The sequence below is a fragment of the Elgaria multicarinata genome, chromosome 2 (assembly GCF_023053635.1).
Source record: "Elgaria multicarinata webbii isolate HBS135686 ecotype San Diego chromosome 2, rElgMul1.1.pri, whole genome shotgun sequence".
Classification (NCBI taxonomy): Eukaryota; Metazoa; Chordata; class Lepidosauria; order Squamata; family Anguidae; genus Elgaria; species Elgaria multicarinata.
The window spans coordinates 125,869,198-125,896,017 of NC_086172.1; the positions used below are offsets into that span (position 1 = coordinate 125,869,198).

At 45.2% G+C, this 26,820-nt stretch overlaps 1 protein-coding gene across 4 annotated transcripts in view; it reads right to left on the bottom strand.

The window, feature by feature from the left end:
* SLC8A3 (solute carrier family 8 member A3) overlaps nucleotides 1-25,525 on the bottom strand; it is a 214,962-nt gene extending 189,437 nt beyond the window's left edge. For 3 of the 4 annotated variants that reach the window (XM_063117601.1, XM_063117602.1, XM_063117599.1), the window contains exon 1: nucleotides 24,896-25,525. The gene's annotated coding sequence lies outside the window, so the exon portion shown is untranslated. Of the gene's footprint in view, nucleotides 1-23,257; nucleotides 23,411-24,895 lie in introns of those variants that run through there. The other variant, XM_063117600.1, reaches the window with a different exon arrangement.
* Between the last annotated feature and the right edge of the window lie 1,295 nt (nucleotides 25,526-26,820).

The window sequence follows — 26,820 nt, forward strand, 5'->3', positions numbered from 1 at the left end:
TACTGCTTTACAGTGGCACTGAAGTGCACTGACAACTGTTGGGGCCCAGGGCACATCTACACCAAGCAGGATATAGCACTATGAAAGTGGTATGAAAGCAGTACATGGTATGTGTCATTGGGCCCCAACAGTTGTCAGTGCACTTCAGTACCGCTATAAAGCAGTACTGTGGCTCCTGCCTTTTTTATACTGCTTTCATACCACTTTCATAGTGCAGTATCCTGCTTGGTGTAGATGAGCCCATGTTGCCTTTGCCTCTGGGTGGCCCCGAATCTGCACTACATTGGTTACATGATGCAGCTGCCGGGTATTCAGAGATACCCGGGGCAAAGTGCCAAAGATGAGGAGCAGAAAAGTTGGGGATTTTTCCTGCCTGAGCGAGGTCACCACAGCTCTTCCCCATCTGTCCTCGCTCAGGCGCTGCTCCTGGGGGCATCCCCGGGTGGAAGGTGACCTGCTAATGGTTGCCGGAAGCCATGGGAGGGACTGCCCCCCCATCTCTGCCTTAAAATCTCCCCTGAAAGTTTGCAAGCAGGGCATCTGATATTTTTCCCTACCTACCCAAACAACCAGGCTGGAGAGACATTAGGACTGCAGTCAACTCTTTTCTTTTCTTTTTTGCTCTTCCTTCTGTTTGACTGTGTCTTGGCTCAATGCATGAAATTGGGGAGGGGACGGGCCCAGCAGCCTAATGGCTGCCAGAAAGCCCGCGCTGCCTCCCTCCGTCTGGATAACTTGCTGCCACTACCCCACACCAGCGAAAACACGGGGTTTGGTGGCAGAGCAGTGCCAACTCGGCCCCATGAAGGCAGCCCCCTATTTTTAACGTTGTTCCCTTGTCCTAACTGGTGATGTTCCTCATTCCTCTTATTTGCTTCTGCGGCTTCACTGAAGCTTGCAAGTCCTCCCACATTGTTATCTTCAGGATTAATTAACAGACCCTTTCCCTCTTTTTTCTCATTAATGAAGACGGCAAAACAAGCTGTCGGTAGCTCCTGCCCTTGTGCACCTCCCTTTCCAAGGCAGTGGTGATGTCTAATGCCAAGGCCCTCTTAATATGCATCAGCCAATTAGAATTAATATCTCAGGTAAGCTTTCATGGCACACAGTAGCAGATCCTCTCTCTAAACACCACTTCATCACGGTCAGAGAACTTCACCAATGCGTTAATTTTGCAATTTAGGCGGGCTTCCCCCCCCCCCACTGCTGCCCCAGTGATTGAGCAGTTCATCTAGCATGATTAATTTCTTATGAGCCCAAGCAGCGTATGCTCATGGCTGTTATATATTAGATACATATAGATTTCTTTCTTAATATTGGCTCCCATTATTTAACCCAAGTTAAATTAACCATACGGGACTAGCAGCAGACAGAGACCACACAGGCATTCATGGGAGAAAGTTCAGCCGTCACGTGAAATTAGGGTGGCCACCCCTCCTAGGCAATCCCCTCTTGCTCTCTCAACCCCACTGAATGTTACTCTATGCATAAATTCATTCATTTAAATACAATCCCGTTTACAATTGTTGCACTCACCAGTGGTGAGTGCAGGAATAAATGGGCTTTTAACGAAAAATGGGCAGATGATTAATACTAGCCAGGTGTCACTGCATATTTAATAAGGTTACGGTGGGCACATATAGGGGCCGTTCACACAACATGCTAACTCAGACTCCAGGACATTTTCTGCAGGGTGGCTTGTGAACCATGCAGTGTTGCTTATTAACCACCCTGAACAACCCAAGAACAAACCATGGGTTCTCAAGGTGACATGTTCAAGAAAAATAAGCCATACTGCATGGTTCACAAGCCAGCCTGCAGAAAACGTCCTGGGTTCAGACAACACACTAACTCACAGTTCAACAAATGGTCCACGGCCACACTCAACCACTGAGTGTGGGTTTGCATGTTGTGCAAAACCAGTCTCTCTGTTTTATTACCCATCATTTAAACCCAACCAAATCCTTTGGATTTAGTTTTAGGCCTTAGCCCAGCCTTTTCCGACTGGGTTCCCCACCAGAGATGTTGGATTTCAATTCCCATCAGCACCAGGCTGCATGGCCAATGGTCAGGAATGCTGGGAGTTGTAGTCCAAAACATCTGAAGGACACCAAGTTGGAGATGGCTGCTTTAACCTCATGGCTAGCTGCTGTCATATTGGGACTGGCTTTATTTGGTTTTTGATTGGCCAGAGAGTTGTAAATCCAGTTCCTGGGGTCAAGTCAGCATTCAGACTCCAACATTAATCTCTGCTTGGAATCCAACTGATCTTTTGTCTTGGCTCTGACACCTACTGAGCCATTCTGGGCCATTCTGGGCTTTCTGCTGATCTGGGACTCCAGACCACCAGTGTTTAAAATATGGACATTTTGATGATAGGTGTTTACTTTCTTTTCTATGGCATCTTCTAAGCATTGCTGACAATCACACATATCTACAAAATCTGGAGTCTAGCAACATTGCAGATTCCACTACATTTACTGCAATGATTTTTACAGTAAAAGGTCAGAACTACATACCAACCTGATTTGGGGTCATGTTCTAGATATCCAAGAGACAAACTTTTGCTACTTAAGAGCCTTGCAGTGAGATATTCCTAACAACCAAAGTTATTTTAGGATTATATTTACGCCTCATCAGACCTGAGGAGAAAAGAAGTACACATAGCACAACCAAATTATTAATGTCTGTGGCTTACTTTTTGAGGGGAAGAAATATATGCTGCCAGTCACATCGACAAAACAATAAAGCAAAAGAGGAACTCCTAAGTACTCTTTGGGCACTGGTACACCCATTCAGATAGCTTGATTCCAAAATCTGCATGATAATATTGCAGTGATCCATATTAATGGAACGACAAACGTCATCACCTTGTGCACTTAGAACAAAGGTGGGGAATTTCAGGCCCCTGGGCCAAATCCAGTCCTTGCGGGGGCCAAACCAGTCCCTTCCCCCCAATGCCAATAGTTTGGTGGTTTCTCTGCTTCTGTGCAGTTCTTTCCCCATTCTAAAAGGTTGGAATGCCTCTCCTAAGGCTCAGATCCTGGCAGGGAGAGGGTTAAGCTAGAACATGCTGGTGTTTCTGGTGTTTTAGCCCCACCCCTTTTGCTTTCAGCCCCACCCACCACTGGAATGCGCCCCCCCCCCCCCAGAGCTTCTCTGAAATTGCTTTCAGCCCTTGGGTTTCCTACCCTTAATGTAGAAATATCACCCTCGTTGTTTTCCAGAAAGTCCATATCAGTTCACAAAAGCTAAGAGAGCTATGCTTCCTCCAGATAGTTGAAATTCAACAGCCACTTTTCTAGGAATGACTATTTTAATTAAAAACAATTGGGTTTTGCAAAATAAGCCACATCACCGATATTCCAACGCTATTCTTTCAAATGCGTTAGGGTGCAATCCCATGCATCTTTAGACAGAAAATGCCCATCAACTCCCAGCATTGCGCAGCCTGCGAGCATGGGAGCTATAAGACTGTTTGCTGTGTAAACATCCATACAATTGCATCCTGAAGCCATTCATGCAACCCAATCCTATGCACAAATATTTAGAAGTTGCCCTACTGTATTCCATGGAAGTTATTCCCAAGTTTAAGTATCGCATAGGATTGCTATTGACATTACTTGTGAAATCTGCCTTGGACCTATAAAGCATGATGTGAGCTGCAGAAAGACATCAGAAGGGAAAACCAGTGAGATGTGCATTGACCAAATAGGTATTTTGCTTGGAAGTCACTGGGATACCTGCAGCATATGCACTTATGGAAGACGCATCCTGCCCAGTACACCTCTGAACTGTCCCCCCATGATGAAATCTGAAGGTTTCGCCATGCCCTCTAGCTGGTACAAAAGCACAGCCCATCTAGGGGATGAAACTTCCTACCTATCTAAAAGCAAACCCTAGCACAGCCAGAAGGAACAAATTGTATTTTTAGCTGGGATGCTATTAGGGTCACTGCTCATGCTGCATTCACCCACAAAACCAGTTTTTCATGCAGTAGGACCATGTGCACTTGATGCCACCATAAGGGCACCGCCTGTCAGGATAAGTTTGGAAAGATGGATTGTTTAAGGTAGAATAAGGGGAGCAGAGAGAACAAGTGGAAATCTTGAAATGGCCAATAAAGTCAGACACAACGGAGATAGTTTGGGATCCATCTTACAGGAGGACTTAATGTACCAGAGATGAAGAGATTTCTTTACCAGTTTCAAATGCCTCCATTTGCCATAGCACTAAAGAAGGCATATTTCTCATTTTGCTGGAGTGAGCTAGCCCAGGTTGTTATTGGTTTTAGAAAATCAAGATGGGCTGCAAAGGAGCAAGTGGGATGGGGGGGGGGAGGAATGAAGGATGCAGGGAGGCCTATGAGGAGAGTATGTGATGGGTGCAGAGAGAGAAAATTACTAATCAAGGTGGGACAAAGACTAGAGAAGTGCGTGGAGCAGGTAAGAAGAACAAGGGCTCATCTACACCAAGCAGGATATTCCACTATGAAAGCGGTATGAAAGGGGTATATAAAAGACAGGAGCTACACTTCTGCTTTTTAGCAGTATTGAAGTGCACTGGCAACTGTTGGGGCCCATTGTCACACACCATAAACCACTTTCATACCGCTTTCATGGTGTTATATCCTGCTTGGTGTAGATGTGTCATGGGCCCCAACAGTTATCAGTGCACTTCAATACCACTATAAAGCAGTGGTGTGGCTCCTGCCTTTTATATACCGCTTTCATACTGCTTTCATAGCGGAATATCCTGCTTGGTGTAGATGAGCCCCAAGAACCAATACGTGGGGTGGGAAAACAGAAGAAAGGAGGTAAATAGATGAGGGTGCAGAGAGAGAAAAGAATGCATGCCATGACGTGCAGAGAGTGCACTAGGCGGTGAAAAGAGAGGAAGAGGGACAGTTTACAGAGTAGGATGGCCACTTATGCATCACCAAGAAAGAGGGCACTGATTTGCATAACTTTTGGATATGATGTTTTTTATGCACTGATGCAAATTTAGAAATAATAGCTACAATTTAAATAGAAATACAATACTTCTCAATGTACTGGGGAAGATTGACCAGGTGATTTCTGCTGATGGACAACGTACTTCCTTGTATTTCCTTCTTAAGACCCCTTATTTTTAAATTGGACCTGGACCAGACAGCCCTTCAAACATGACTACTCTATAACAGATATGGGAGTGCAGAGAAGACAGAACGGGCTATTGGGTGTACCAAGACAAAGCCTAGTGGCAAGGAAAATACAGAGTTGCGCAAAATGTTTTTCTGATATAGTCCTCTTGAATTAATTCAATTGAAAAAATCATCCAGAGAGTGAGAGAGAGAAAGGGAAGAGAAGAGTCTTCCCAACCTCTTCTGGCTCATTCAAGATACTTTCCTTTAAAGATGGGAGAGGATCAGGGAGTAATCCATATGTTCCCCTAGCAGTTGCTGAAATGTCATTGTGGAGACAGGGGGGCAGCCAGGACCAGAAGCTAGAGAATACAGTGAAGTAATGGTGTTTCTCATTTTTGTAATCTTATGTTCACTACATTTTGAACGCTGAGAACCTTTTTAAAGCTTGGATGAAACGTTACACACATTTTTGTGTGCATTTCTCCTAAGTCAAGCAGTTTCACGAAATTTTGCCTAACGTACACATGTTTTGCAAGCAATTTCCCTAATACAGTACATTTCTAAACCTTTTTTTCACCAAAATAAACATTTTTGGGGAGCATTTTCCCCCAACAGATGCATTTTGGCACACATTTTCTCATTGGAAAACTCCATTGCAAAATTCGGCGCAGTGCAAATTTTGAAGGAAAGCCAGGTTTTGGGTTGTGTATTTGTTAGAAGTACAAAATTAGATAAGTCTGCCTGAAAATGTGAACTGAATGAATTTCTCCCCCATTCCTACACGAGAGACTAGTTCAGCATCCCCATATTCTTTAATCCAGCGCTGACCGTATCCCTGAAATCCTAAATCCCTTGTTTTCTGATCCCATCCATTCACTCATGCAGCCTCTGAAGCTGATGCGGCTTCACTCCTCTCCAGCTCCTTGTTCATCATTTAGCTTTGTCCTCTGGCTTCTGACCAAGGGCTGCTTCCTGAGCAGAACATTGGCTTGCCCAGAGCAGATCTTTGGCCTCTGGCTCCTTGGCTCTGACAGTGTTTCAAGCCTGACCTGGTGACCTGGTCCCTGGCAGGCAAAAAGGGGAAGGAAAGATGCAGCAGAGTGATGCATTCTTTTCTTTATTTGTCCAAGCTTTGGAAATGGCCTGATTCTGCTTTTGCAGAACTGGCACTTGGAGTCGCACAAAGAGGAATGCAGGCACCAATAAGCTATACTAGAGATGGCCAAGACCATAAGATGGACGGTGCAGTTTATAAATGGCTGGTCAAAGTCAGGTGCTGCAAAGATGCTTCTTCTTCTTCTTCTTCTTCTTCTTATTATTATTATTATTATTATTATTATTATTATTATATTAGTAGTAGTAGTATTTTATAACAACTATAAACACAGGACAAATTTTTTACGCTTTCCTAACAACATTATCCTTTTTTCCTGAATGTGCATGTTTTACCTTTCCTGTGCCTTCTCTTTAATCTCACAGAAAGCTACACCTGGTACATACTAAGCATGCCAAACGGATTGAGTTAACAAACTTCTAATATGCAATTTCCTCTGCTTAGGAGGAACTACATCAGCCCTCAACCTGATGCCTTCCAGATGTTTTGGACTTCAACTCCCATCAGATGTTCACAGCAGAGCCAATGGTCAGGAATGTTGGGGGTGGTAGTCCAAAACACCTGGAAGGTACAATGTTGGAAAAGCCTGACCCACATGTATTAGAACCTCAGGCCCAGGAGCCATGACCTATTCTCCTGGACCCACCCTCTTTTCCCACAACCACAAATTGACTGGGTTTGGACAACGCAATAACCAACAGTGGGTTAAATAGTCAACAGTTGCTTATTGTGTCATCTGTTGGGACTTTTTCACACCATGGTTGGTTATTAGGCCAAAATAACCAAGGCTGTGCAGAGTTGATTATTTGAACAACCGTTGATTATCGTGTTGTGTGTCAGGCGCAGTTAACTATTTCATTGTACACATTTTATTTATTTATTTATTACATTTTTATACCGCCCAATAGTCAAAGCTCTCTGGGCGGTTCACAGAAATTAAAACCACAATAAAACAACCAACAGGTTAAAAGCACAATTTCAAAATACAGTATAAAAAGCACAACCAGGATAAAACCACACAGCTAAATTGATATAAGATTAAAATACAGAGTTAAAACAGTAAGATTTAAATTTAAGTTAAAATTAAGTGTTAAAATATTGAGAGAATAAAAAGGTCTTCAGCTGGTGATGAAAGCAGTACAGTGTTTACATTAGTTAGTTTCAGTGACTACAGAGTCCCCTGGCAAAAGCGGAGGCTGCCGCTCTAGTCCAGCTGGCAGAACTCACAATGGCTGATGGGATACCAGCTGGAGGACTGAGGGGAGAAAGAGGGTGGGGATGTGCCAATCAAACACACTGTTGACTAGTACTCAGTTCAACACTGGCCTTAAGCCACACAACAGTTGATTATAATCATGTTGTGTGGGGAGTACTCTCTTGATAATCAACCATGGAGTTGACTATTAACCCACCATTGTCTGAATGCAACCATTGTTTGGCAGTTTCCTGGCTTTTTGTGCAGTTTCTTCCCCATTCTAAAAGGCTAAGGCCACAGCTAGACCTAAGGTTTATCCTGGGATCATCCAGGGTTCACCCCTGCCTGAGCACTGGTTCCCCTGTGTGTCACCTAGGTGAACAGGTTTGACCCCTGGACGATACAGGGATAAACCTTAGGTCTAGCTATGGCCCAAGTCTCTCCTAAGGCTTAGTTTCTGTCAGGAAGAGCTTTAAACTACAATATGCTGATAATTTTTTAATTTTGCCCTGCTCCTCACCCACCACTGGAATGCCACCTCTGAGAGCTCCTCTGAAAGTAGATTCAGATTGAAAGAGGTTCCCTGTCCCTGTATTAGACCTATGTAAAATTGCTTGCTTACAGGGAACAGTTTTGCCTCAAGCAGTGGGTGGAAGAGACTTGTCTGATTCAGAGTCATTTTTTGGGATTGTTCACAGACCACACAGATAGGCATAAACTTTTTGTAACAATGGGTTCAACTATATCAAGCAGAATATTCCACTATGAAAGTGGTATATAAAAGGCAGGAGCCACACTACTGCTTTAGAGCGGTATTGAAGTGCACTGCAGGATCTACACTACTGCTTTACAGTGGTAAAGTGCACTGACAACTGTTGGGGCTCATGACACATCTTCACCAAGCAGGATATAACACTATGGAAGTGGTATACGGTATGTGTCATGGGCCCCAACAGTTATCAGTGCACTTCAATATTGCTTTAAAGCAGTAGTGTGGCTTCTGCTTTTTACAGTATATACCACTTTCATAGTGGAATATCTTGCTTGGTGTAGATGAGCCCAATCTCTGCCAAGATGGGGAACAGCTTGCTTCTTCCCTCTAACATTGATCTAGATCACTGATTTTCAAATGATTTTTTTTTACCCTTAGGTAACCCTCAGTATATTGGAATACCTGCCATAGGATGCTTGTACATCCTGTGAAGCAACCTGGAGTGCATCTCTAGATACACACAATGGTTAGGGCCAACAATCTTCCCCAAATAGTCCACCTTAGCTGAATGTGTCAGCTCATCTGCCATTGTCATTCTTCACACCAAGGAAGCTCTGTGGATAGTCTCTGTGGATATTCCCTTTCAGAACTGAGATCCACCTTTAGTCTACAGCTGGGGATTCACTTGTCTTCTCTTTCTTTTTCCATATATTGGTATGGTGGTTGCACTACCATGATGACCCAGGCCTTTGCTAGACCTACCTGAAAATCTGGGGGAGAGGAGGGGAGACCTCGCATTGTGAATAACGCGAGATCTCGCCCTCGTTTATATGCAAGACCCAACGAACTCAAGAGGAGAGCCGTTGCGCCCGCCACTTTTTAAAATTTTCTTAAAGGGCCCGTTGTGCACAAGTGCTGGAGCGAACAGGTAAGGGGTGTTTTTTTTTTAAAAAAAAATCCCCGCTCCCCCCACCCTAGCCACGATGGGCACAGCACTCCTGAGGAGCACTGCGCCCTGTGCACAGCTCCCTGCTCTGCACGAGTAATCATGCGGAGCCAGGAAAAGCCACGGAAATGGGCCACACGCTCGCGGTCTCGGGCTCAGCCTGAGACCGCGGGAAAAACCGGGCCCAAAGTATAGGGCTTTATTCCGGGGCCAAGGAGCGATGATCTCTCCCTGAGCCCGGGATCCCCTGTGTGTCATCTGGACACACAGGGGCGATCGCAAGTATCAGCCCGGGATAACCGCTGGTCTAGCTAAGGCCCCAGCTTCTATCAGGCTCTAACCCAGAAATGGATCCTACCCCACCAGTTGAAGACCAATGATTTAAATAACTGATTATGTAACCTTTAAGTTATAATTGCCCATTTATCATCCAAAAGATGCTGGATTGGTAGTTACTGACAATATTTTAGAGTATTTTATATTAAATTCTTGTAAAGCACCTTGGGGGATTAATTTAGCACCAAACAGTGGGTTAAAAATGAAAAACTAAATTAAAGAAGTAAATCGTTGAAATGTGATTTTACTTTTAATCTGTCTGAAATTGTCGCAGGTTTTTTTTTAATTGCTTAACTGTATTTAAAACTCTAATAAACCTATGAAGCATGACCAAAATGCCTCAAACAAGCATCTGGTGGTGAGTTGGACTAAACAGCCATGGAACTGTGCACAGACTCCTGTCAGCTAGCTCCTGTTTTGGATAGCCTGGGGGCTCTACTTGCCTTGGTGTAAAGCAATGGATGGGGTGATGGCAGCTATCAGATGTCAGTCCCAAGGTGAAACCTGGGTCTTCTACTTTAAGTATTGAATAACTCCAGAGCAAGTTCTGAGAGCGGCACGAATGTGAGGAGTGACAAATAATCTCTGGACCGTGACAAGCTGAAGGGTAGTATAAAATGACTTCTTGTTGAACCAAATCTGGGAAGAATCAGATAAGACAAGGCATCTCAAAGGGGTGGAGCGAAAGTTAAGAAAGGATGATTTCTCTTCATGGATGAGTCTCATTTGTTTGGCCACCATGGCCTTTGCTAGACCTACCTGAAAATCCGGAGGAGAGGAGGAGGGACCTTGTGTTGTGAATAACACGAGATCTCGCCCTTGTTTACATGCAAGGCGCGACAAGCTCAAGAGGAGAGGCGTTACACCCGCCATTTTTTATTTTCTTACAGGGCCGGTTGTGCACAAGCGCTGGAGCAAAAAGGTACGTTGTTGTTTTTTTAAAAAAATGGTTTCCCCGTTCCCCCCACCCTAGCCCCGATGGGCACAGTGCTCCTGAGGAGCACTGCGCCCTGTGCGTGGCTCCCGGCTCTGCACGAGTAATCACACGGAGCCGGGAAAAGCTGCGGAAATGGGCCACACGCTTGCGGTCTCGGGCTCAGCCCGAGACTGTGTGAAAAACTGGGGCCAAAGTGTAGGGTTTTATCCCAGGGCCAGGGAGGGATGATTCCCTCCCTGAGCCCGGGATCCCCTGTGCACCATCTGGACGCACAGGGGCAATCCCGGGTATCAGCCCGGGATAACCGCTGGTCTAGCTAAGGTCCATATCTCAGAACCTTTCCTTACAATCAGCTTATGGCAAAATAAATGTACATTTGATGCTCATTTGTCATGTCTCCCCTCAAGTCACACTTCTGATGCAGCATCATCACATTTTCCCAGCACTGAAATCACAGTATTTTTTAGCTGGGGGAAAAATTGGGATACTTCCCCCCGCCCTCCACGTAGCTCATGCATTGCAATTTTGACTGCCATGTGGAAAATGACCTTACAAGTCATATCGTGAATGTCTTTTTAGTCATATAAATAAGAGTGTGTGGCACAGTTTCTCCCCATCTCCATGCCATTTTGAAAACCTTCTCAGTTTTAAATATTTAAAAAACACTATTTGGAGAATATGGACTCTCTCCCAGGATGCAATTCCAGCGTGGAATCACTTTACATATTTGCTTTTTAAAGGGATAAACCCCAGCAAAGCCACTCTCCATCTCCTGCCATTTTGTGAACTTTTATTGGGGGGTTTATTTCATTTTTAATTCTTTTTTAAAAGGAATTTAACTACTCTACCACACTGGAGAGTATTTCAAGCTAGTATTTCAAAATATTTCAAGAGTATTTCAAAATATTATTGATTTTTATGGGGCACAGACAGCAATAGAGTTGTTCCCCACATCTCAGGTATTTCCCTCACCAAGGTTGTATTTCTATCTTTTATGTGTCTACATGGTACTGTAGTAGAAACAGGCCATGGCCTGAGTGCACGTGAAGCTTGCTGAAGCTAAGCAAGTCTAGGTATAGTCATTGACTGGATGGGAGACCACCTAGAAACCTCATGAATGTTACCTTTAGTTCCATAATGGAATCAAGGCAGGGCAGAACAGTATTAAAATAAATAAATTGCAAAAATGAGAAGGAACAAACTTACTAGCAGAAAAATGAGAAACTGAGAGAAACTGAAACTGACAGACTCCTCCAACCCTATGGTCAAGTATCAACGAATCAGGAACAAAATGGATGAATAAAGCCAATTTCACAAACAATGTAAGTCATGCTTTATTGCCCTCAGTACTTCTTATTAGCACCCTAGCAAGCCACCCACAAGACTACTTTGGAAATCACACCCCCTGGTTGATATTAATCATGATCTGACTTTACTTGGAGCTCCATTATGAAGAGGTTCCATTTTGAGATAGCTGTGACCACATTTCTGGTTAGCTAGCCCAATGTGTCACCTGACTGGCTTTATCTTTTTTTGACGTTCATGAATTCATGGACATAAAGAATTCACGGGCAGGAAAATTTCTCTTCAGATCTGGATATTCCTATATTCATCCTCCTGTGCCATGCTGGAAACATACAGTGAGTTGGACAGGGTAACAATTAAGATACCGGCACCTGATGCACTTTCACCAGATATGCCCTTCAGCCAAATGGAATGACCAAGGGCCTTGGCGTTATCAAGGTAGGGATCCAAGGTGTGAGAGAATTGGACTCAGAGCTGTGCCGGATGCCAAGTCATGCTCCCGAAGTAGCTTTGTGGTCAAGTGATGACAGGAGTGATGCATGCACCTTCTCCAGCTCTATGAAATCTTTCTGGACAAATTGCCATTTTGAAATGTCAGGTATCAGTACTGCTGATTACTTCAGTACCTCTCCCTTTATTTTCAACTGGGGAGGCTTCAGTGGAAAAGAGATCAGAAGAAGCTGTTGCCTTCAAATAACCTAACACTGACTTGGGCCATAGCTAGACCTAAGGTTTATCCCTGGATCGTCCAGGGGTCAAACCTGTTCATCTACGTGACACACAGGGGATCCAGGTCTAGCTGTGGCCTTGGTTTGCAAATCACAACTCACAATTGCTATTTTAAAAAAGCCGGAACGAGACTGATCCTTTCCATTGCAAACGAGAGAGGCTAAACAACCCACAGCCCTTCTGTCTGTGGTTTGGTTAGCATTATGTGTGAACCATGAGCTCTAGCTTGTCTCTTCCCCAACAAGCCAGAGAAAGAACCTTTTTAAAACAAAAACAAAAAAAGTGGATTCTCATACTGTGTGAACGAGTTAGCTAATGTGGTGTAATGGGAGCTTCAGAGTAACGCTGGGGCGATCTAGATGCAAATCCCCATTCCAGTCCTGAAGCTCACTAGGTGACTTTGGGGCACTCTGTCTCTCTCCACTTAACCTGCCTGCAGGGGTTGTTTTGAGGAGAAAAAGGGTGAGAAAACCATGTCTGCCACCTTTGAGTCTTTAATTGGAGGAAAGGGGTGATATAATTGTAAGTAAATAACTAAACGAAAAGAGCTAAGCTTTAAAAAGTGCTGAATACAACTTTTATGATCCAGCAAAACATTTTAACAATTGTATTGGAAAATAGCACCTGAGCTTATACATGTACACAAACATGCTTTATTATGGCCTCTCTTAAATGTATTCAATATTAAGGTGAAAAACAGCAAGGTGGGTTTTTTTTCATTGTGAAGATACGTTTTTGTGGTCACACCCTGCCTTTGAAATACATAGAAGGCCAATGTGTAATATGCCCCTAAGCATTTTTATTCAAAAATAAATCCAATTTAGTTCAATAGGACTTACTCCCTTTTAATTGAGTTGGGTAATTGTAGCCTTGGCTGTTTATATAACAATAGTAACTCAGGCTGCAATCATAAATGCACTTACTTAGGAGTAAAATCTCATTATCGCAATGAGACTTACTTCTGAATAGACATGCATAGATTTGGGCTGTCAGGGTATGATTCAGACAAGCGTCAGCACATTTTAAGTCCCTGTTGAAATGAGTGGGACTTCAAGTGCTTTTCTCTGGATGAATTGTGCCTGAAGCAGTGGAGACTGGTGGCCCAATGAAATCTGCTCCAGGTTTCAGTCAGAACCAGCCAAAACTCTAAAGGAGCTATCCAAGGTCTGAAGCACCTTGGATAAGCTCCTTTATAATTCTGACCGAAACCTGGAATGGCTTCACCGCCTCCATTGGCCTGACCAGTGAGGGAGGAAGCAGCAGCCAGGCACCTCTCCACCGTGCCTGGGTCCAGCTCCAGCTGAGAGCCCCCTCCCTCCTGCTGTCAACTGTAACTGCTGAACTTTCCAACTAAGATCGTAGTGCCTGAATTTGCTTTCCTTTTCCCCCTCCTCCTCCTCCCTCCCAGTCCCCTTTCCTTTTGTGTCATGTCTTTTAGATTGTAAGCCTGTGGGCAGGGACTGTCAAAAAATACTTTTGTAAGCTGCCGTTGAGAGCCTTTTTTGGCTCAATGGCGGCATAAAAATCCTTAAATAAATAAAATAAAATTTGGGTTGAATTAATGCACTGGGCGGGGATGGTGGGTGCCTATCCTTTCCCTGCCTTCACTTTTCTTCTTCCTTCTTATTAAACTAGTGCCTTGGGTCTTTCTTGGGGTACTACATCAAGGGCTCATGAGATATCCCCAGCCCCTAGAAGGACGCAGAGCATGTTCAGAGGGCAATGAGGATGATCAGGGGTCTGGAAACAAAGCCCTATGAAGAGAGACTGAAAGAACTGGGCATGTTTAGTCTGGAGAAGAGAAGATTGAGGGGAGACATGATAGCACTCTTCAAATACTTAAAAGGCTGTCACACAGAAGAGGGCCAGGATCTCTTCTCGATCCTCCCAGAGTGCAGGACACTGACTAATGGGCTCAAGTTACAGGAAGACAGATTCTAGCTGGACATCAGGAAAAACTTCCTGACAGAGCAGTGCGACAATGGAACCAGTTACTACCTAGGGAGATTGTGGGCTCTCCCACACTAGAGGCATTCAAGAGGCAGCTGGACAGCCATCTGTCAGGGATGATTTAAGGCAGATTCCTGCAATGAGCAGGGGGTTGGATTCGAAGGCCTTGTAGGCCCCTTCCATCTCTACTATTCTATGATTCTATACAATCCAAACAGACTGAACAAAAGAAAGTGGAAACCACTGGAGAATATTGTACAGATATCTGGACTGGCATCAACGGCCTCATCCTATGAGATGCCACATCAGCAAATAACTGTGTAAAATCAGGCAGAGGACTGCAGTGCTGGCACACTTGTTACTACTAGCACCATTGAGCTGACCCAGCACGCTATACTGGAAAAACATCACAGGCTTGATGGTAATAATAATAAAAAAATCCCTGTACATGGTTACTGACTACTGTGGAATAGCTGTTCTAGGTATGAATGAATGGAAATGTCATCAGCGCTTGCACATTGCTTGAATCTGGACCTTTGAAAAAGGAAAAAAAGGAAACTACATTTCTAATAAGAAAGGCGGTTACAGGACCCTTAAGTAGTGCATACACTAGCTTCACTGAAGTGTATGGACAAGTCTTCATGGATGCTGGATAACCATCTGTCAGGGATGGTTTAAGGTGGATTCCTGCATTGAGCAGGGGGTTGGACTCGATGGCCTTATAGGCCCCTTCCAACTTTACTATTCTATGATTCTATGATTCACTTAAGTGTCAGTACAAAAAGTGCCTTAAAGGAAAATTGCGGGGAGGAGACCTCTTGCCTAGTCATCTAAGGTGAGTGATAATTTCCTCCAGGTGACCATGAAAGACCATGTATGCTCTAGTTCTGTTCCTCTTTCAGGCTGCCTCTGTGTGTCAAATGACTAACCTATGTATGTCTGGACAGGCAAATTGGTTTTATAGGCCGGTAGCTTTTTTCACATAGCTGCCTTAAAGAATCCCAGTAATAGCATCTGATCCTACATGCCCATCAGGTATTGACCCATTTCCTATATGTCACTAGACTGCATGAAAACAGAGGATTGGTTCTAGTTGGGTCAATTATAATCCTCTGCAAAATAAGTAATCAATATAAAAAGAAGAAAAATATGGAGTCTCAATTGGGAGATCTGTGGATGAATTTCCTGACTTCAGAGTTTCTGCTGTTCTGTGTGTTTATTTTCTTTAAATATTGAATTAGATCACATTATTTTTTGATTGAAAAACAAATGAAATTTGGCAGGCAGTCAAACCAGTTTATGAACAGAAGCATATTAAACATAGCTAAAGACCAGCTTTTTTAAAAAAATACTCTTTGGGCATTGACGTGAAGGATTTTTTTATATATATAAAAAACTGTGAGTCTGGTTATAAGGAGTGGCATATACATTTCTATATTGAATTCATCAGTTATTTTTTGTAAAATCTGAAAACAATCTATGTTAGGTGTTATAATGTCAGTATTTCAAGCCTGCATAAGGTCAATCTTATGGAAGTTCTACTGAGAAATATATCCTAATAAATTCAATGAGATTTACTCTCATGTGGGCATAGGATTGCAATTTTAACCAGGATACCAGTTAGCCACATTTTCCCTTGCAATTCCAAGGAAATTAATATTTTATGGTACTATATTACAGTAGTATGAACAGTTAAATAAGGCACTTTTGTTAATCTAATATTACTCAGCACTCATTTTGACTTTAGATGGATTAAATCCATTTCGCTGAATTATGTTGTGGAAACCTATAAACCATTTAGAACATCATCCACATCCACTGGGAATATCATTTTTGTACATACCTCAAGCATTCTGAGGAATTCTTGAACCTTCTGCCTGCAAGTTGCTTAAATCCCCATCCTGCCCCCCTATCACAGAATCATAGAATAGCAGAGTTGGAAGGGGCCTACAAGGCCATCAAGTCCAACCCCCTGCTCAATGCAGGAATCCACCCTAAAGCATCCCTGACAGATGCTTGTCCAGCTGCCTCTTGAATGCCTCTAGTGTGGGAGAGCCCACAACCTCCCTAGGTAACTGATTCCACTGTCGCACTGCTCTAACAGTCAGGAAGTTTTTCCTGATGTCCAGCCAGAATCTGGCTTCCTTTAACTTGAGCCCGTTATTCCGTGTCTCTCTTCCGTATTCAGTCTCTCTTCATAGGGCTTTATTTCTAGACCCCTGATCATCCTGGTTGCCCTCTTCTGAACACGCTCCAGCTTGTCTGCATCCTTCTTGAATTGTGGAGCCCAGAACTGGACGCAATACTCTAGATGAGGCCTAACCAGGGCCGAATAGAGAGGAACCAGTACCTCACGTGATTTGGAAGCTATACTTCTATTAATGCAGCCCAAAATAGCATTTGCCTTTCTTGCAGCCATATCGCACTGTGGCAACTGCAGTGGAACTATGGCAACTGCAGTCCAACACGTCAGGAAGCCACCGTGTTTGGGAAAGCTGGCCTAGAATGTACTACAAATTTATTGTGGATGTTTGAAATCCTCTACATACTTACCTGTGTGTACATCCTATTGAACTCAGTAAGACTTACTTCTGAGTAGTTATGACTATGATGGCACTATACATGTCATAGAATCTTAGAATCATAGACTAGTAGAGTTGGAAGGGCCCCACAAGGCCATTGAGTCCAACCCCCTGCTCAATGAAGGAATCCACCTTAAAGCATACCTGACAGATGGCTATCCAGCTGCCTCTTGAATGCCTCTAGTGTGGGAGAGCCCACAACCTCCCTAGGTAGTAACTGGTTCCATTGTCGTACTGCTCTGTCAGGAAGTTTTTCCTGATGTCCAGCTAGAATCTGTCTTCCTGTAACTTGAGCCCATTAGTCAGTGTCCTGCACTCTGGGAGGATCGAGAAGAGATCCTGGCCCTCCTTGTGACAATCTTTCAAGTATTTGAAGAGTGCTATCATGTCTCCCCTCAATCTTCTCTTCTCCAGACTAAACATGCCCAGTTCTTTCAGTCTCTCCTCATAGGGCTTACAACTCAGATGTAAGCCCCAGTGAGTTCAATGAGACTTACTCCCAGGTAAGCATGCATAGAACTGCAGTTTAAGTGTATTCTGTGGGTGCACTCTTTGGATCAGCCACCTTAAGACGTCCCAGAGTAAGCCAAACAGAAGATACCCCCAACATCTACTTGCAGAAAAACTTGGCACCTTGCCAGTGAGAATATTCCCTTACAGTTTTAAATACTTTTATCATAACAGTACATTGGTAGTTTTTTAATTAAATGAGTTAAGGAATATACTGCTACTGTTACTTTCCATTAGTTGCTAATATTTTAACAGGCTGTGAACCTAAGCTCTGCCCAATGGTTTGCAATCTTGGGACCATAGATATTGATGGACTGCAACTCCCATCTTCCAGAACAGGCATGGTCAAAGTTTAGCAATGCTGGCAGTTGTAGTCCAACAATTCTCTAGGGAAGGAAGGGAGGAAGGAACCAATATAATGAAAGGGGAAAAGAGTACTCAACAATCATTTATGGGGCTTAAATCCCAGTTTTTGGTACATATCTTTTTAATCCTGGCTGATGAGGTCAGAGGAAATGTTTAAACCCATGTCATTTATTTATTCACACTGGAGAGCCAGTGTGGTGTAGTGGTTAAAGCGTTGGACTGGGAGTCGGGAGATCCAGGTTCTAGTCCCACTGAGCCATGGAAACCCACTGGGTGATTTGGGTCACAGACTCTCAGCCCAACCTTCCTCACAGGGTTGTTGTTGTGAGGATAAAATGGAGAGGAGGAGGATTATGTACGCTGCCTTGGATTCCTTGGAGGAAAAAGGCAGGATATAAATGCAATAAATAATGATAATAATAATTAAATGTATTAGATGCTTTTCTCTAAAAAAACAAAAACAAAAAACCCTCAAGCCATCTTATAGCAAGAGCTAAAAGCATACAAAGATTTAAAACAATTTAAAACAACTAAAAACAATTAAAAACACCAACCAAATCCCATTAAAATAACTAGAACAAGGAGTCCCATCATATGTCAGAAAATGCCAGGAGAGTCTTAGGCCTTAGCTAGACCTAAACTTTATCCTGGGATCGTCCCGGGGTCATCCCTGTTCATGTATATCCCGGAAGCAGGCAGGGACGACCCCGGGATAAACCTAAGGCCTCAACCTGACGCCAAAAAAGATGACCATGTTGGCACCAGGCAGACCACACTGGGGAAAGCGTGCCACAAGTGGAGGCCACCACCAACAGTATCCAAACGCAGTCGGGTATTGTCCAAACTGACTAATATAATATTTTGAGATCTTCACAGTCAGTGTAAGGAATTCCAGTAGGATAGCTATGTTTGTCTGTGGCAGCAAAACCAGCAAAAACTGGGTTTGTGTCACCTTAAAGACTACCAGATCCACTCTCTTTGTTTGAAAGAAATTGATACACCCCAACCTAACAAACCCAGAAAACTAGTTAACATGTCTCAGATTTTTTAGAATGCCTACTTAGAATATATTTCTGGTGACAGGAGCCATGAAAATTGCAGTCTCCAGGCTGAAGGTCTGTACTCATTGCTTGCAATGATTTATCAACTTCAGAATTAACTTCAGTAATAAATTATTTTATAAAGGCTCCAGCTTCAGCTTGGTTTCAAACCAGAAGCTCTTGATGCCTTTTTCTGTCCTTGGAAACAGAAGAACATTAGCACAAACGGGTCCAGAAACTGCCAATCTATATGGCTAGTTATCAAGTTAATCTCATAAATAACCAGCCCTGAGTTTCTAGCAGATCAGCTCCCTACAAGCAGTATGTCACACATCTCAGAGCAGGCCCATCTAATTTGATTTTCTTATGCATTGGTAGATATACAAGGGACATAATATCTTCAACACAATCCTCTACATGACTACTCAGAGGTAAGCTCCACTGACTTCAATAGGACTTTCTCCCAGTTTAAGTGTGTATAGGATTGCAGCCTTAGTTGTACACCTCCCTAAAACCAATGATGAGCAATCCATGCAGAATTTTTTTTAAAAAACAGGAAGATGGTTGGATGCTACTATAATTCAAGATCACAGGCCAACTATTTTCCCCTTCCATGCAAAGAGTACATAAGGAATTATAATACTTCGTATCTGCATAGCAGTCAAAGAGCTTCACATACATACCCTCCATAATCCTCACAATGGTCTGATCCTGTCAGGTAGATCTGTCTCTTTATTCCCATTCTACAGCTAGAGGGGTGAGAGACAGTGGTTTACCTAAGGCTGGGTGAAAACTTGTAGCCCTCCAGATGTTTTGGCTTACAACTCCCTGCAGCCCTAGCCAGCAGAGACAATGGGGAGGTATAATGTGAGTTTTAGGCCAAAACATCTGGAGGGCCACATGTTGCCCACCCCTGGCCTAAAGCCACCAGAGAGTTCAGGGCAGTCTCATGATGCAGAGGTCAGAGTCTTAGGCCCTTTCTACACCTAAGGATTATCCCAGCAACAACAACAACAAACAGTTTATTGCAGTCAACAGACTATTTACATACATATTATTACATACAAGCAAACTGAACATACCATTAGCTATTAAAAAGACAGGCAATCATAGAAGATCTAATAGAAATGGCCAAGGATTATCCCAGGAAAATGGAAGGATCGTCCCTGCCTGCTCCTGGGATCCCGTGTGTCATTTGGATGCACAGGGATGATCCCAGGATGATCCTAGGATAAATGGCTGGTGTAGACATGCCCTTAGCCACACCAGAAACACTCCCACTGCATTCCTCTTCAAAATATAAAGACAGTCATTTTGAATGTACAAAGACTACTAGGCACATCCTAGGTCTAGGGAAAGCACATTATTTCTGACAAAGAAACAGACAAATGTTTGTAATACAACCATTATTCATTTCAGTGACCTGAGCCTGCTGCTAATTATTAGAATGCAAACATGGTGTTTCTGTTTGGGGTGGACAGGTGAGAGTAATTTGCTACCCGGCTGTCAACAACAATGCAGAAATGCCAGAGCCTCCTATTCCTCCACATGCAGTGTGACTCAGGCCACAGCTAGACCTAAGGTTTATCCTGGGATCAGCCAGGGTTCGCCCCTGCCTGAGCACTGGATCCCCTGTGTGTCACCTAGATGAACAGGTTTGACCCCTGGATGATCCAGGGATAAACCTTAGGTCTAGCTATGGCCCAACACTCTATCAGGGACTTTTCTAATAGCCATAAAACTGGAGAAATTCTACTGGCCAGGCAGCATTTCTAAATACATACTTTTCCATTGCCTACACAACTGCTAATGGATTTGCCCTCGAAACATTTAGGGAAGCAGCAGAAGGACCCTGATTACACTTTGCAAAGAAATTACATTATTTACCCAATACTAATAAAAGAACAAGTGTCAGAAACAACTGACCCTGTCCTCTCTGGTCGAAGTCTAGCACTCGATCCCCTACGCTACGCAGATAGTAGCAACTGCTTTAAAATCCTGTTACACACACCCAGCCTCAACACTTGACATCCTAGGGCAGCTGCCAGGGCCCACCAGCATTCATGCCAGATGGCTGGTTCTGTAAACCACACACATTTCCCAGAATGCCCTGGAGGGATGATAAAACGCCCCAGAGCATTGGGCGTCCTGTGGCATTTTGAGAAATTAAAATGCCAGTGCCTAGTCATTCTTGATAGCACAGTACTGGGGCACTTTGAGCCAACCCTGCTCCCAACTGTTGGAGGACAAGGCATATCCTTAAATATCCTAAAAATTGTATTTTACATTTCTGGCAAAAGCATATTTGATAATTCCAAGTAGGCCTCAATTCCACCTTTGTGACTGTGCAAAAAGTAAATATTAGACCCACTAATCTGAAGTAGGGGCAGGCAACTTGTGAACCTTCAAATTTCTTTTGGCCTACAACTCCCAGCATTCCTCGCCATTGGCTATTCCGGCTAGGGTTGATGGGAGTTATAGGCCAAAGCAGCTGGAGGGTCACAAGCTGCCCACCCCTGATTTAAAGAATACAAAAGAAGCTTGAGTGACAAATCCAAGATCATGTCAGCAAAGTACAAATATGTAAGGAGCAGCCAGAAATTCTGTTTCCCAAGGCCCATCTCTGATTCGATACCCCTTCTGCTTTAATTCAGATTGTGTCCTTTACAACAAACATATGATTTCTACTAAATGCATACTCGCCCATCTAGCAGTGCCCAATTGCAGGCTGAGCATTTCCACAGAAAAGAAAGCCCTGTAATTGTGGGCCCTTGGCTGATGGCTACCATGTGGAAGTTGTTCTACTGAAATTATAGCATTCCGCATAGAGGGGGCGGAGGGGGGGGGATGACTTCCAACTGTCAGCTCTGCAAAAACGGAAATGCTTATCTGTAGCTCAGCCACACATTAATGAAACTTTTTTGTGGGGAGAGACTAAGAATATTCCTTCTTCTCCCATTTTTTGGTAAGAATATAGAGTTCTTCTAAGCTAAGGGGCCATAGCTCAGTGGTAGAGCACACACTCTGCATGCAGAAGATACCAGGTTCAATTCCCAGTATCTCCAGGGAGGGCCAGGAAAGAATCCTGCCTGAAACCATGGAGAATCAATATCAGTCGGTGTTGACAATTCTGGGCTAAATGCACCAATGGTCTGACTCTGCATAAGGCAGCTTCCTAAGTTCCAGTCTCAATCCATCCAATATTCCTTGGTGGATTAATAACAAACAGCCAATGCAAGTGATGGAAAAGAAACCCAGTGTTGTTCAGTGGCTAGAGGGTTGAAGTAAGATGAAATGGGTTTAAATCACATTAGGTGGCCTTGATCAATTTTCTTTGTCTCAGGCTGTTTTCCCATCTCTAAACTGAGAACAAGTGACCTTCCATTACAGCCTAATTATGAAGATGGATGAAATAAGAAAGCATTGTCAGTTACCCGGAGCCAACACAGCAGGGAATATACTGTATACAGGAGGGTTGGTTTTGTTTCCACCGCTTTGGAAAATCTCCTTTCCAAATCAAATACCACAGCATGTCGCTTAGAGCCAATATACACATCCAGTTGTGTGTGCTGAGAACATAGCTCACCATTACCTGACAAACCTGCCAAGATATGGGTTAAATCTGGATTTGCGGATTTGCAATCTCAACACAGGGGTGCCAAAGCATCTCCTGAAAGCACTGTGCCAAAGTCAATTCGTGGCAACTTCACCACATAACCACAATGTCTAAAAATGGCCATGGAAAAAAAGTCGTTAGAATTATAGAGGTAGCGAGTAGGACAATCTTGTGTCCGCCAGAAATCCTCCCATCAAATAACCCCTTCCCTTCATGGTTCAGGTTCCCCTCTGCTGCTTAGGGCAGGGGTGGGCAGAAGGTAGATATGGATCCATTGGGAGATCTCTGGGTGATTTGCAATCGATCAGCAAGGATTTCTGACGCACAATTGTTTAACAGTAGCAGCAACAAAATGACTTCCCACTCCCTACGTGATTTCTAACCCTAAATTGTAATGTTGAAAAGAAGCAAGCTTGGGGTGATCAGGGGTGCATTTTTGTGTGGAAGGATGGTGGGCCAGAATTCTTTCATCCTTCCTGAGCTCATGCCCATTACATCTGGCTCTCCTTGGTGGATATTGGGATTGTATTTTAGAAAAAACAATACAGGTATACCAGACAAAATATGGGACACTATTCTTATGTTTCTGTTTACTTAGATAAAAATGGTCCCGTCACATAGGTCAAATGTGTCATATCAGAATCTGTTTGGTCATATACTGGGAAGAGAGAGGACGGGCGTAGGTGAAGCATAAAGTTTCCAAACAATTATCACCAACAAACAATATCAGTTCCTATATTAAATTAAGCTTGCCAATTGGTCTTTAATGTAAACAAGAAAAAAAAGAATGTCACCTGTATATATTTTCACCTATTTCTGCATAGGACAGGGCTGCGCCTCGGAAGAACAGCATCCGATCTACAAGTGTCCCCTGTTTTGAACTGGATGGAAGCCCCGCTAGGAAAGGTGAAGGCAAACACGTGACGGTCCATTCTAGGCTTGGGGTCTCTTTGGCGGGCCTCCTCTCCCTGCTCTTTCGGATTTGAGAGACCGGGCATTGGTAGGCCTGAGAAGCCGCAGGAAGGGGCCGAGCGAAGTCAGCCCCTTCCGCAGGAGCAGCCCCGATCCCAAGCTTTCTCCCACCCGCGCCTCCCCTTACTCTTACTACAAAGTAAACTGCCCTCCTTGTCCTATTTAGGAAAAGCGGGTGGCGCAGGAGCTATATTTGAAAGCCGAGGTAAACAAGCCCTCCGCCAGGGTGGATGGAGCACAACAGCTGCGTAAGATTAATCGCCCCCGGGCAGAGGCAGAGCCGCGCAGAGCCCCGGCGGCGGGCTGCAACGGGCCCCGGGTGGCTCCTGACCTCCGTGGGAGATCCGGAGCGCACCCAACCGAGGCGGCCCCTTCCGGACATCGCTGGGCTTGAACCACAGCCGGGCCCTTCTCCGCCCAAACACAAGCCCTCCTCCTCCGTCAGCATATTCATAGATAGTTGGGGGCGATCTCCTCCTCCTCCATAATTATTATTTTTAATTATTGGGTCAGCTGCGCCCTAATCGTTTTCAGCCACTTTTTGTGCAAAACTACGCGTTTTCTCTCCCGCGGCTCGAGACCAAAACAAGCTGCGCTCGGGCTGCTTTTTACACCTGGAAACAGTGGCGTTTTGGAGAGGGAGAGAAAGAGAGAAAGAAATTTATAGCCACCGCATTAAAGGCATTCCTTCCGCCTAGCGCTCCCGCCGTCCCTCCCCCTCCTCTCCGCGCCTATGATAAGCCCCCTCTGCTGCCCTTCCCTTTCCTCCGCCTGCATCTGTTCCAAAGGGCCGTCCGCAAGTTCGGCAGGAACAGATCCTGGGGCTTTGGGGCTGTGCCACGGCGCTTCCCTGCACGCTTCCTGCCGGAGCGATCGCCAGCGTGTTGTTATGATATTAAAACCCCGCCGCCCCCCACCCGACCTCCTGATCCCAGAATAAAACCGCTCGGGGGTGGGATGGCGGGAGGAGGAGAGTTCTGGAGCGGCTGCAAAAGCGAGCAGGGTCAACCGTTCCAATGCACCTTGGGATGGAGCATACAAGCCCAGCCGATGCCCTCCTTCCCTGCAGTTTCCTCCAGCTCCTTGAGATGGTCTGAGCGCAGAGCTAGGATGGGAGGCTGCAGCACCCGGCTTATCTCCATATGCATGTGCAACACACACACACGCACACATGCACACGCGCACACACACGCGCACGCAAGCGAGCTCCAGGCAGGCAGGAAAACAAGCCTCCTGTTTGCATTGGCAACGTCTATCTCCAGTAGTTGTTTCGTGACGGATGGATTGGCGAAGCCATTCTATTGCTTCCCCCTTCCATCCTCCACCCCCCCCAAAAAAAACCCTAAAAAACCCTGTATGGGAATTCGAACGCAATAACGGAACTAGCACTTCCTAGCTGTAAACCACAAACCGTGTCGATTTTGTATATGTCAAAGTGGGTCTGAGCCGCTATCACTTACCTTTCCGATTCTTGTCCGGTGGGGGGGGGGGAATGTTCCTCCTTACTGCCCAGTTACAGATCCTTCCGGTTCTTTAAAGCGATCTCATTGCATCTCGTGGCAAATCGTTGTCAGGACAGAAGGGAGGGAGGGGGTGAGCTTGGTGGCGTGGAGAGGGGAGGGGGGTCTCCTTGGCATGTCAATCCAACTTGCCTGGCTTGCTGGAAAAGCGAGCTTCTCTTTTGCTGCTCGGAGTGGGGAAGTGCATTTGGAAATGTGGGGTAAAGCAGGGCGGTTTGTGGGTTAGAAAGAAAGGGGGAAAGGCTGAGAATTCTACCAGCCTGGGTCGCCCCCCCTCCTTTTGGTCGTGTGCGGAGCAATTTGGAGATGGTGGGGAGAAAGGGAGACAGTGAGGGAAGAGTGAAGATGGATGAGGAGGATGAAGGGGGGCGGGGGTCCGAAGAGGGAAACGACGAGGGCACCCCCAGATAGCGAGAGGCTCGGATGGGCTTCCCCCCCCCGCTCCTGCTCTCTGCCTCGCTCACACCATCACTCATTAAGCGGAGCGACTTTCCAGCATCACTGCGCGAGCAGGCAAAAGCCCTGGGAGCCGGCTGGGTTTCTGGATGGAGAGGCAGAGCCCGCCAGCCTTGTGCACAACTGCAGCAGAGGAGCCAAATCAAAAAGCCAATCTGCGAGCCTCTCCAAACTCCACGTCACCCTATCAGCTGGGAGCAAGAACTGCAACCGAATTACAAGCCATGCATATTTATCCTTCGCCACGCCGGGGTTGGCGGAGGAGGAGAGGGCGGGGGGGGGGGGCGTTCAGAGGGTGGACTTTGAAGCAGATCGCAAGGCAGGAAACCACAGGCAAGCCCCGTGCCGGAGAACTACATGAATGGGCGGGCGCGCGGGCTGCCTCTCTATGACGGATGGGAGAACCCGGACACAGGCCGGCCGGCCGGGATGGCCCCTGCCCCCTTGTCGTTGCACTTGCTCTTGGGGGATGGGGGGTCGGGGGAGCGCGGTAGTGAAAGGAAGGTGGGGAGCAGAAGGGGAGCTGACTCTTTAGACGTGTGAAAGAAACACGCGCGCACGCCTCTCTCTCTCTCTCTCTCTCTCTCACACACACACACCCCCCAAAAAGAAAACTAACCCAGATAGTTCTGTTCACTCTGCCAAGGACATCTGAGCGAGGTTAAATTTAGCCCCTACGAATTGCTGAGGCGAAAGCGGCTTTGGCTGGGGACTCAGTTGCTCCTTGCTGGTGGTGGTCGTGGCGGCTGCGGAGGGACAAGAGAGCGAGAGCGAGTCTCAATCCATCCAGTTATCTTGCTTGACCAAAGTCAAATAACTACTTGGGAGGCAGCGCGGGAACCGTTGGGAGGCTAAAAATATGACCCGCTGCCTCACAAATTGCTGTTTGACTTCAGTGACAAATGACGGGGCTTGAAAATGTGGGTTCCCCTCAGCCTGGAGGAGAATGGACGCTTTTGAAATGTTGAAACTGAGGCCAGGCACAGATGTTTCCCTGCCTAGCATGGCCTCTATATTTATCAGGAGCAGGGCTGGGTATAAGGAAGGATGCCTGAAAAAGTCTGCCCCTTGGCATGGGCTGTCCCTCTTCTAATGGCTGTATATCATAGAACAGCCTTCCTCAACTTGCAGCCCTCTGGAGGCCTTGGAGCACAACTCCCAGCATGCCCCAGCTGGCTGGGGCATGCTGGGAGTTGCGCTCCAAGGCTTCCAAGGAGCGCCACATTGAGGGAGGGTGTCATGGAACCTTAGTGCTGCAGAGACAGGTGCCCCTGGGCATGGCCCATTGAAATGAACTGGGCAAGTGTGTCGCCATTTTAGCTTTTGATAGAGTGCCAGTTTAGATTTGAAAACAAAGAAGCTCTTTCATTGGATGGATCTTCTTTTTAATGCTTCGTAAACAACATTGG